This window comes from Rhea americana, unplaced genomic scaffold (genome assembly GCF_003343005.1).
Source record: "Rhea americana isolate MKP2758 unplaced genomic scaffold, rheAme1 scaffold_93, whole genome shotgun sequence".
NCBI lineage: Eukaryota > Metazoa > Chordata > Aves > Rheiformes > Rheidae > Rhea > Rhea americana.
The window spans coordinates 3,363,654-3,372,554 of record NW_028187122.1 but is presented as its reverse complement, the minus strand read 5'-3'; the positions used below and the strand labels follow the sequence as shown (position 1 = coordinate 3,372,554).

The following is an 8,901-nucleotide window of genomic DNA, read 5'->3' as shown; positions in this document are numbered from 1 at the left end:
GGAACTGGTGCTCTGCTTATGGGATTCACCCACAAAGTTTATTTTGTAAAAAAAGTGCAAGGAAGCACTGCCATTTCTTTTTTCTTTTTTTAAGTCCAAGTCTGATGCCTGGCAGAGGTCTGTAGCACCATCATGACGAAGATCACTTTGCTGAACTGTGGGCTGCCTACCTAATATGCAGTTAAATGTGTAGTTCATAGCCTGTGGAAAAGAAAACATTTCTACTTTTTAGAACTCTTTCTTATGGAGAGAGGGAAGAAAAATGAGTAAAACCATTTCCAGCTTTAAAAGACTGTTGATTTTCTAAAACGCACCAGCATTAATGCTTTGTAAGCAATGGAGAAGAATTTTTTTACAATACATGGTACAATGTATTTACAATCACAATGGTGAAGTAATTGTAACTTTTTACTAAAAAAATCTRTGATGGTTGCATTCAAAACCCAGAGGAGTGGAATGTTTTTGATCAGCTTCCATCTGTTTACTAATAGGCAGGTGGCTAAAAATATATATTTACCAATCACAGGTAACATGAGCTTAATATATCAGCAAGAAACTTAAGGTCAGTTAAAATTTAAAAGTCTTCTTTTTAACTTGTGTGATTGCAATCTTTGAAGCAATGTTCAGAATAAAGTAGGAGTTATCTGTGGAACTAACCTGATTTGAGCATAGTTAGAGGGTAGTCTTTGAAAGACCGCCAATACAAACGATGCTTTTTGATAAAGTCTGCCTTGAGCATGATGAAATATAGCTCTTGGATCTGTTTCAATAGAAGTTTCCATCCTCTTTGAGCACCTGTTAAGATTTAAAAATAAATAAATTAAAGAATTTCAGCAAAAAGTTTACCCTAATAAGTCTAGAATGTTGATCTAAAATAGGGATTGCTTAACTGCTTTTTCTGTTTTACTAAATAAAGATATTTATGCTAGTGTGATGTTAATTAATAACTGTCTGATGGGCTAARTTGAAAACCTCAGGATAGGACTTAATAATCAAAAGCAGAATCTTTTCTCATTTTGTCTGCATTTGCCACTGAAATTAGTCTTTTGGATCACTACTTTGGTTCTCTTATGATGAATTCAGAACTACAAAGGCTGTTTGCAAAAACAGTTAGTTTTGTTTAGTGTAGCTGGAGTGCAAAGGCAATGGTATTCTCCCTTTTTCTCCTTCCTTCCCCAATACAGTTGCACATTGTTTTATGTATCCWGCTTAAACTAAAAGTACTACATAGCCCAAATACAGGCAGATACAACTTTGCAATGTCGTGTTCTAGTACCTACTGAGCTTTAAATATATGCTTTAGATAGTATACTGTCAAACTGGAGCTCGAATGGATTGTGTGCGCCCTAGGTACATTTCTTTACAACTGAGAAGGTGAAGAGAAACACTAGGYAAGTCTTTTTGTCTGGTTTTATCAATTTAGTTTCTGTAACAGTGCACAGCCTTGATAAACACTCATCTGGTAACCCAGGACAACCATTTCCCTTCATCTGTACTAAGATATCTTAAACTTCCAAAGGTTGTTCTTTCTGCTTCAGGAAAAAGAGCAAAATGGTGTAACCTGGCAATTTTACTACCTCCTGCTGAAGTCCTGCATGTTTCCTTCCCRTTCATGGCCCATCCTGGATAACCCTCATGTCTCTACAGGGTTGTGCTTTGTACTTTGCGAAACACCACCTTAGACTACCTGTTTAAAAATGCAAGCTGCTGTCAGCTTCTCTTTTAAGCCAATATTTTAAGAGTTAACCATGTTAACTATGGTGCCATAGTTAACATCAGTCTTCACCTCACCTACGTACCTTGCATATGACACAGATTTCTTCTGCTATCTTATTAGCAAAGTCTTACGACTTCCACTCACTTAAATCCAATTATCATTAAATTCAAAGGTCAGGTAGCAGTGGAAAGCTTTCCTTTCTTTTTTTTAGAGGCTAGAGTGCAGGGATCACAGGCTCAAACATACGTTCCTTTTTACAATAAAGGCTCACTTCATTCCCAGGTCTGAAATGACAAACCCTCCCCTCCAGCTCAGGTGGCGTGTGCAGGGCTCCTACAGGTCACCACAACGTTACAGAAACCTCTGAAGCCCTGCAGTGAGTTTCAGTCTTTGCTCCGTGTTCGGAGAAGCCACAAAGCAAACCTTCAGTACTCTGAAGGATCTGCTTTCAGTAAAATATTCCATAAGTGCCAAAGCATGTCATAAAATACAGTGTCGCAATTCCATCTGCAGGGTTCACAGGGTTCAGTAGCATGTGCAAACTTTGCTTTTGTAACCTGACGCTTGCACAATGAAGGCAGGCATGTGAGAAGATGGCAGCAGAGCGGAGGGCCTCCCTGGGGGCCTCTGCAGCACCACTGTTACTGTAGCAGGAAACAGAGATTGCTTTTCCAGCTGGATCAAAAAAAAAAAAAAAAAAAAAAAAAAAAAAAACAAAAAAACCTCTTGCTAAACTTGCATGCTGCATTGGAATAACATATAAGTTATTCTTCTTAAGGCTTTTTTTTTTTTTTAAACACATTCTGCCACTAACATCTTCCAAAAATATGCAACACAACCCTGCTACGGCACAATGAACCATTTTCTACCCTTGGTTTTCTGTATTTTAACACTTTTTCCCAGATGCCACTCTTAGTCAAAGTAGATGTGCTTTTTCTACATTTAGCAAACAAAAAGSTAAACGTTCCACAGTTTAGATAAAATAAAAATGTCATGAGCAAGAATTCTTCCCCTTCTCTCCTGCCTTTTTAAGCAAGCATTTCAATTTGCCTCTAACCAAGTATTTAAACTTTTTTGAAAGCAGTATTGCCAAAAACGAAATCACAAAGTGGCTTTGATTCTATCTTCATACCTACTAACTGTGAAATATGGTAACACCCTGGGACTCATTCACTGACAGCCAGCCCTRTTATCATTACATTCTCACAAGAACGTATGTATTCAGGTTTTCAAATCTCAGCGAACAGTAAAATAATAAAAGACAGCTTTTGGGTAGCAGAAAAGTATGCTCTTTAAAACATTCCTAGCAACCACAGGAAAATTTTTAATCTTCTCAGCCGATATGTTAAAATTGTTTTGGCAACAGCCATGAGGTCAGCTGGCCCAWGTTTTCCAGAGCCACGTGGCACATGCCCGTTCGGGACACAGAAAGCCCAGGCTCACCTGCGCACAGTTCAGGTGCTGCCCCGTCATACGATGCAACCTGGCAGGTCTCAGCCACCAGCTGTGCRGCTGCCAACGCTGGGTCATTACGCAACATGGTAAATTTTCACCTAAGTTTTATCAGTCAATATTTATATCACAGGAGTACTCAGAAGCTCTAGACCACACCATAGGCATGCAGGTGTGATACCATCTCCTACCAAAAAAAAAAAAAAAAAAAAAAAAGATTCAAATCACCACAAAAATGAAACACAAAAGCTGAGAACATGATTGCTCCGGATGCAGCCTGTAAGTATAGAGCTGAATTCTGAAAGACGCCAATCGGAATTTCTCTGCTGACTGAGAGTTTGATCAGAGCTTTTAGTTCTCCTGGTTAAATTATCAGAAGCAGCTCTTTGCCATCCAAGAGCAAATGCCTTCAGCATTTGCCAGTCCTGGGCAAACTCTCAGGATTCTGTTTGGAGTGTTAGAAATAAGCAAATAGTATTTGGTGCTTGTGTTTCWGTGGCCAAAATCCTCGTCCTAGATAATTTTGATGGATACAAATTACATGTACAATGTCCAGTAATGCCCTCTTGTAGCTCTTAGTGGAAATAATTTACAATGCTGAAAAGAAAACATGTTGGTAYGGGTGATGTTACCTAAACTAGCCATTTTGTATACTTTAATGTGAGGTAAAGGGATAATGCTGAAGGAAATGGAAAGGACAGCACTGGGGCAAATATTCAGCCATTATAGACACTTAAAATACAGCCAGAAATGCACATATTGTACCTTTCGTGTTGAAATGTTCTCGCTAAGATTGCTTTTTAAAAGCTGGACTCTTTCACTGGCCACTCTGCAATTTCTCTGTCCTTGCGAAAATCTGATGCTCTTAACGGTGTAACTTACAGAGAAGGGCCTGGAGCTGCAGGCACTCTGAGTACAACCAACCATATCAAAACGCTTCAAGTTATGAAGGCATCAGTCTCCTTTCATCTGGACTATCAGCACCCTGGGCAGGCTGGCTGGTTGCTTCAGCTTCTGCCTTCCCACTGCTGTGTCTCACTGCCCCAGCACCCTGCCGTGCAAAAGCAGCCCAGCTCTCCCGGGCACCGGGAGCAGCAGAGGCGCGCGAGCTTTGCGGCAGGGAAATGAGCCTGATTCTCAGCTGTACCATTCGCCACTGGCAATACACCGCCTCTGGTGCTCAAAGCAATGTGCACCTCTCCTTTGCCCCAGGCCACCCCGCGCCTGCCCTCCTGGTGCTGTGTGGGAGCTGCTGCACCCTGACCTTACAGCCAGCGCTCGCGAGCTCCTGCTCCCCTGAGCTCGACTCTTCCCCGGCCCCAGCTTTCCCATGTAGAAGCAGCTTTTCCTCTCYGACCATCCCCTGCCTGTCCTGTGTTGCCTGCTTAACTGTCCTGCCCTGTCTAGCCCTGCCTGAACCAGCGTTTTTTCTGGTTCTGTTAGATCTCCTTTAGGGAACTTTACTCTTGTGAGTGCAAAGAGGGAACAGTAATCCGAGCAGCAGGTGCCAGGGCTGCATTAAGTGGGATGCCAGACGGAGGCAGAGCTGGCTATACCTTACCAGCTGTTGTTGAAGAGAAAGGAGGGCAACTGCAGTCAGAAAGTAGTGGCAGACAAAAGCAAACTCAGTAAAGAGAAATAACAGTAATGCTTCTGATACCCAGACCCCTTGCTTTGATCCAGGAGTTACAAAAGTTGAGGCTGGCTGGATAGCTGCRGTGTTATTACACTGATTACTGCAGCCTTAGGATATTATCCTATTTTTTCTCCATGAAGCTTCCCCTGAAGAAACAAAATGACCTCCCAGGAAAAATTTTTTTTTTATTATTATTTTTTAAGCAGAAAAACACCATTAAATACAGAGAAACTGGCAGGACTCTTACTATTCAAATTACTAACTCATCTGTACCACTATCTAAAGTAAAACAGTGCAAGGCAGTGCCTACTGTAGAAAGAAGTGTTTTCAGTCCCAAGACTTTTAATTCTAGACTTTAGACAGTGTATCATTTTGCTCTTACCTCCTGACTAAATAGTTCTGAATTTTAAAGATGACTGTGAGCTACAAGTGTGCCTCTAGATTTTCAGAGGACTTCAGCTTAGATAATACTATGAAATAATACCTGAAATAGGAAAATATGCACCTATACCTGAAACAGGTATAGCAAAATAACAAAAAAAGAGCAGCAAAGATCAATGAACTTTAAAATGCTCTGCAAAAGAAAATCTCTTGTATCCTAATTTTGAAAACTTTTACCATCTTTGGAAGGGATTAAAAAGAAAATACAACAAATACCAGACAAATACACATATTATGTAAGGGTGTATGTCTTCCTTTTTTTTTTACTGTAGTTTAAATTAATTCTAGGTACAGAAACCCATAGGAGTCTTTGGCCCTGGATGAGGGCTGCACTGATGTTATCAGGATGGAAAAAGTAACCAAATCTATTACTAGAAGCAGAGTATGCTGGTGACAAACATTAGCACTGCTTATGTTGTACTAACATTTCCCAAGACCTTTTCCTATCTGGGTTTGCTGCCTCTTCGGCATGACTGTACCTCCTCTTCCCTCTGTTGCATCCATCAAAGAGAAAGTTATTACTGAACTTCTGCCAGTCCTAAGCTTACAGTAAAAAAGTAATGTTCAGTGGTGAGTGGGAACTAAGGGTCATCAGGAGTCATTGCATATGGTCAGATAGTCACACATTATTTTGCACATTTATTAGTTCAGGTTGCAGCAAGAGAAGTCAGTAAGGCAGAGACACATGCAGAGCGTCCAGAATTGTTCTGCTAATGCAATGCTAATAATGCTTGTCCTGCCCATATTCCTCTGGGGAATAGGAACACTCCTCTGCTTAAATAGCGTGAAGATTTGGACAAAAGTTTATTCCRAGGTTTGCTGTTTATTTAAGAAGACATTTTTAGAAGCAGAATATGCATAAATCTTAGAGGAGATGATCAAGAACAATGTATTTCTCACAGCAAAAATGGGGTTGCTCCAGATAATATTTTAGAATAATTCTTTACTGATGTTATCAGGTTTCAACAGCTGACTAAGAGTCATGGGTTTAGCATCCTTTAAGCATAAGRGAGTAAATGGTATGCTATTTTTAAAAAATCACAAAGGATGCCCAGAAACTCAAAACTTGTTTCTTAAACTAAGAACACATAATTGAGAGTAGGTTGAGCTAGATCCAGAGTAATATGAACAAACCATATAAAAGCAAAGAAAGTCTATTTTAACCACTGACTAGGTTAAATCCTAATTTGTAAAAAGYATGTTAACTGAGCCAACAGAAGTTGGCAGTTGTGTGTTTGCAGCTARTTTTTCAAAGGAAGGTGAAAGAAAAAACAGCATCTCTTTATTCTGGCATCAAGACACTGTCACCCCGGGCGAAAGCTCAGCTATATTTGTTGTAGGCCCAAAATTATCTTCATTCTACTCACTATATTATCATCCCTCTCAAACACATATATGTGTTCTTAAAACGAATAATATATTGCAGCAAGAGATAATGATTTTAAGGGAGATTAATTCCAGTGAGGTTACTTTACTCAGCAAGCAACAAGGCTCCTTCTGTCTACCATGGTTTGTGGCTCTCTACTATTTACTCTAAGTGTTCACCCCACATTGCTCCCACTTTTTTGTATGGGGAAATTAAGCCTAGAGATATTATCCAAGTTACTGTAGGGTCAGGAATGCCCAGCCTCGTTGCAGCCAGGCCTTACTTGAGAAAACGAGCAATGTGCCATAATTCACAGGTAAAGTCTATTTGCTCTCAAAATACAGCGATAACAAAGCATACCAATGTTTAAAAAAGTAATGTCACACACAAAGTATGTAGCTCACGAATGAGTTGACCATACTAAAATCAAAAGCAAAATATCATAGTTACCTTATTAGGAAGAGGTCTGGGGTTGCCTCTATTTGCACAGCTGCCAAGAGCAGGAGCATATGGAGGAGATACCGGGAGCTGCAGTAAAATAGGTACCAAGTTGAGAAGGGAATCGCTGAGGCTTTGGGAACACATAAGTGTGCGGGAAGAGTGCAGGGTGACTGGAGCGTCTCTGGGGTCAGGAGGAACCGGCGGGGAAAGGACAGAGCTATCGGTGCCCTGCCCTGGCGCGGGCGCTGCAGGGCGAGATGGAGCGAGGAGCCGTGCCCGGCCCCTGGCCGAACGGGGCAGCCGAGTGGGACGCGCATGGGGATGCTGCTGCCTCGGCTGCTGCTCCTTCCCCTCCTCCTCGCTCAATAAAGTCTCTGCCTTTAGATATTCACTGATTAAAAATGCTCTAAATCATTATTTCCACTACTGCATCTATTTTTTTCCGCTCTCTATTGCATGATATGTCACACAGAACAACATAAATGCACACTGTCACACCACTGTACTTCCCATAAACATATTTTTTGCTCATTGTGAAATGACTTAAATTCAGAGCTAGATTTGTATCTTTATTCATATAAATGCCAGATACATTGGAACTACTAATGTTCCTACATTAGGAACCTATTATCTGTCCCCAAATACCAATCAATGCAATAGCCTAGTAGGTGAATTTTAAATAAATAGATGCTTTACCAGGACCAGTTGACATACCCCTATAGAGTGTGTGGTTGGTGGGAAGGAAGACTTATTTTGGGTATCTCAGGATTTGTTCCAGTTCTCCACAAGGGGCTCCTCTCCCAAAGTCGGCAGACAGGCAAAAGGTACCAGAGCCTGAGCTTGCAGTGTGGTGCAATTTTGCAAATCACATTTGCCAGATAACATGCATGTATCAGTCTGAATTTAGTCTGTCCATTAACTACTACTTCCTCAGATCTTGCATACTACCAGAAAAATGTATTTTCATTACCTTCTTCTTTGATTTTCACCATACTAACCTTGAGACAAGCATCAAAAAGCAAACCAGAGCTGGGATCCCCACCTGACTTTTGCAGAAAGTTTGTGAAGCTTAGAAAAGGGCTTAGGAAAGGCAAATTTGGCATCAGCTAGTAGAGTAATCAGCAAGTCTGCTAAGCAAACCTCTGATGACTGGCCTTAGGAAAACAGGCCTTGCTGTTGAAAGCCTTGCAGGTAGTTACAGCTATATGTAAAGCTTCAGAATTAGAATGGAAAGGTGCCTTTAGCCACAGGCAGCTCAAAGAGCTGACACTTTGCTCTTCAGCGGCAAACTGGCAACAAAGGGACGAACAGGCACTTAAAACGCCCTGATGCTGGCAGGGCAGCTCAGCTACCTCCGCCGGGTCTTTTCTCCTGGCACCGATAGATGGGTTGGCTTTGCATTCTGCTGAATCCTCTGATCACTTGCAGTCTTACTGAATTGGTAACAACAGGGCTTGGCAATGACTAGARGGAAAAAAAAGCCTATTTTATTTCATTTGCCATTTTTTCCCCTCTTTTTCTTATACTTGCTCAGGAAGTCCAGTTGCTGCAAGAAGAAAAAGTGTATGAACGCTGATGACTGGTCTCAGGCAAATATGCCTTGCACTTGGGAGAGTACTRAATCTGAGTACTCTCAGATTTAAGGCCCATTGCAAAACTAAAATAGCACAATGAGACATTTTAGGTAAAAAAAAAAAAAAACCACAAAATCTGGTTTGTTGCATCTCTCTCTCAGTTACTGTTGTACTAGCATTTAAGAGAAACCTGCGCAATGTGCCATTGACACTGTCTCTGAAAAGGCACTTCAAGAAAAGTCTAAAACAGCATTTTTGCTTGCCTAACGTGTGT

The 8,901-nt window shown here is 40.9% G+C and overlaps 1 long non-coding RNA gene across 1 annotated transcript; it reads right to left on the bottom strand.

The window, feature by feature from the left end:
* Nucleotides 1-665: 665 nt before the first annotated feature.
* Nucleotides 666-8,295, bottom strand: LOC146584459 (uncharacterized). The gene is made up of 3 exons (XR_014898207.1): nucleotides 8,194-8,295; nucleotides 7,063-7,140; nucleotides 666-795 (listed from the first exon to the last, which is right to left on the bottom strand). It is a non-coding gene; the product is annotated as an uncharacterized LOC146584459 (long non-coding RNA).
* Nucleotides 8,296-8,901: the final 606 nt, after the last annotated feature.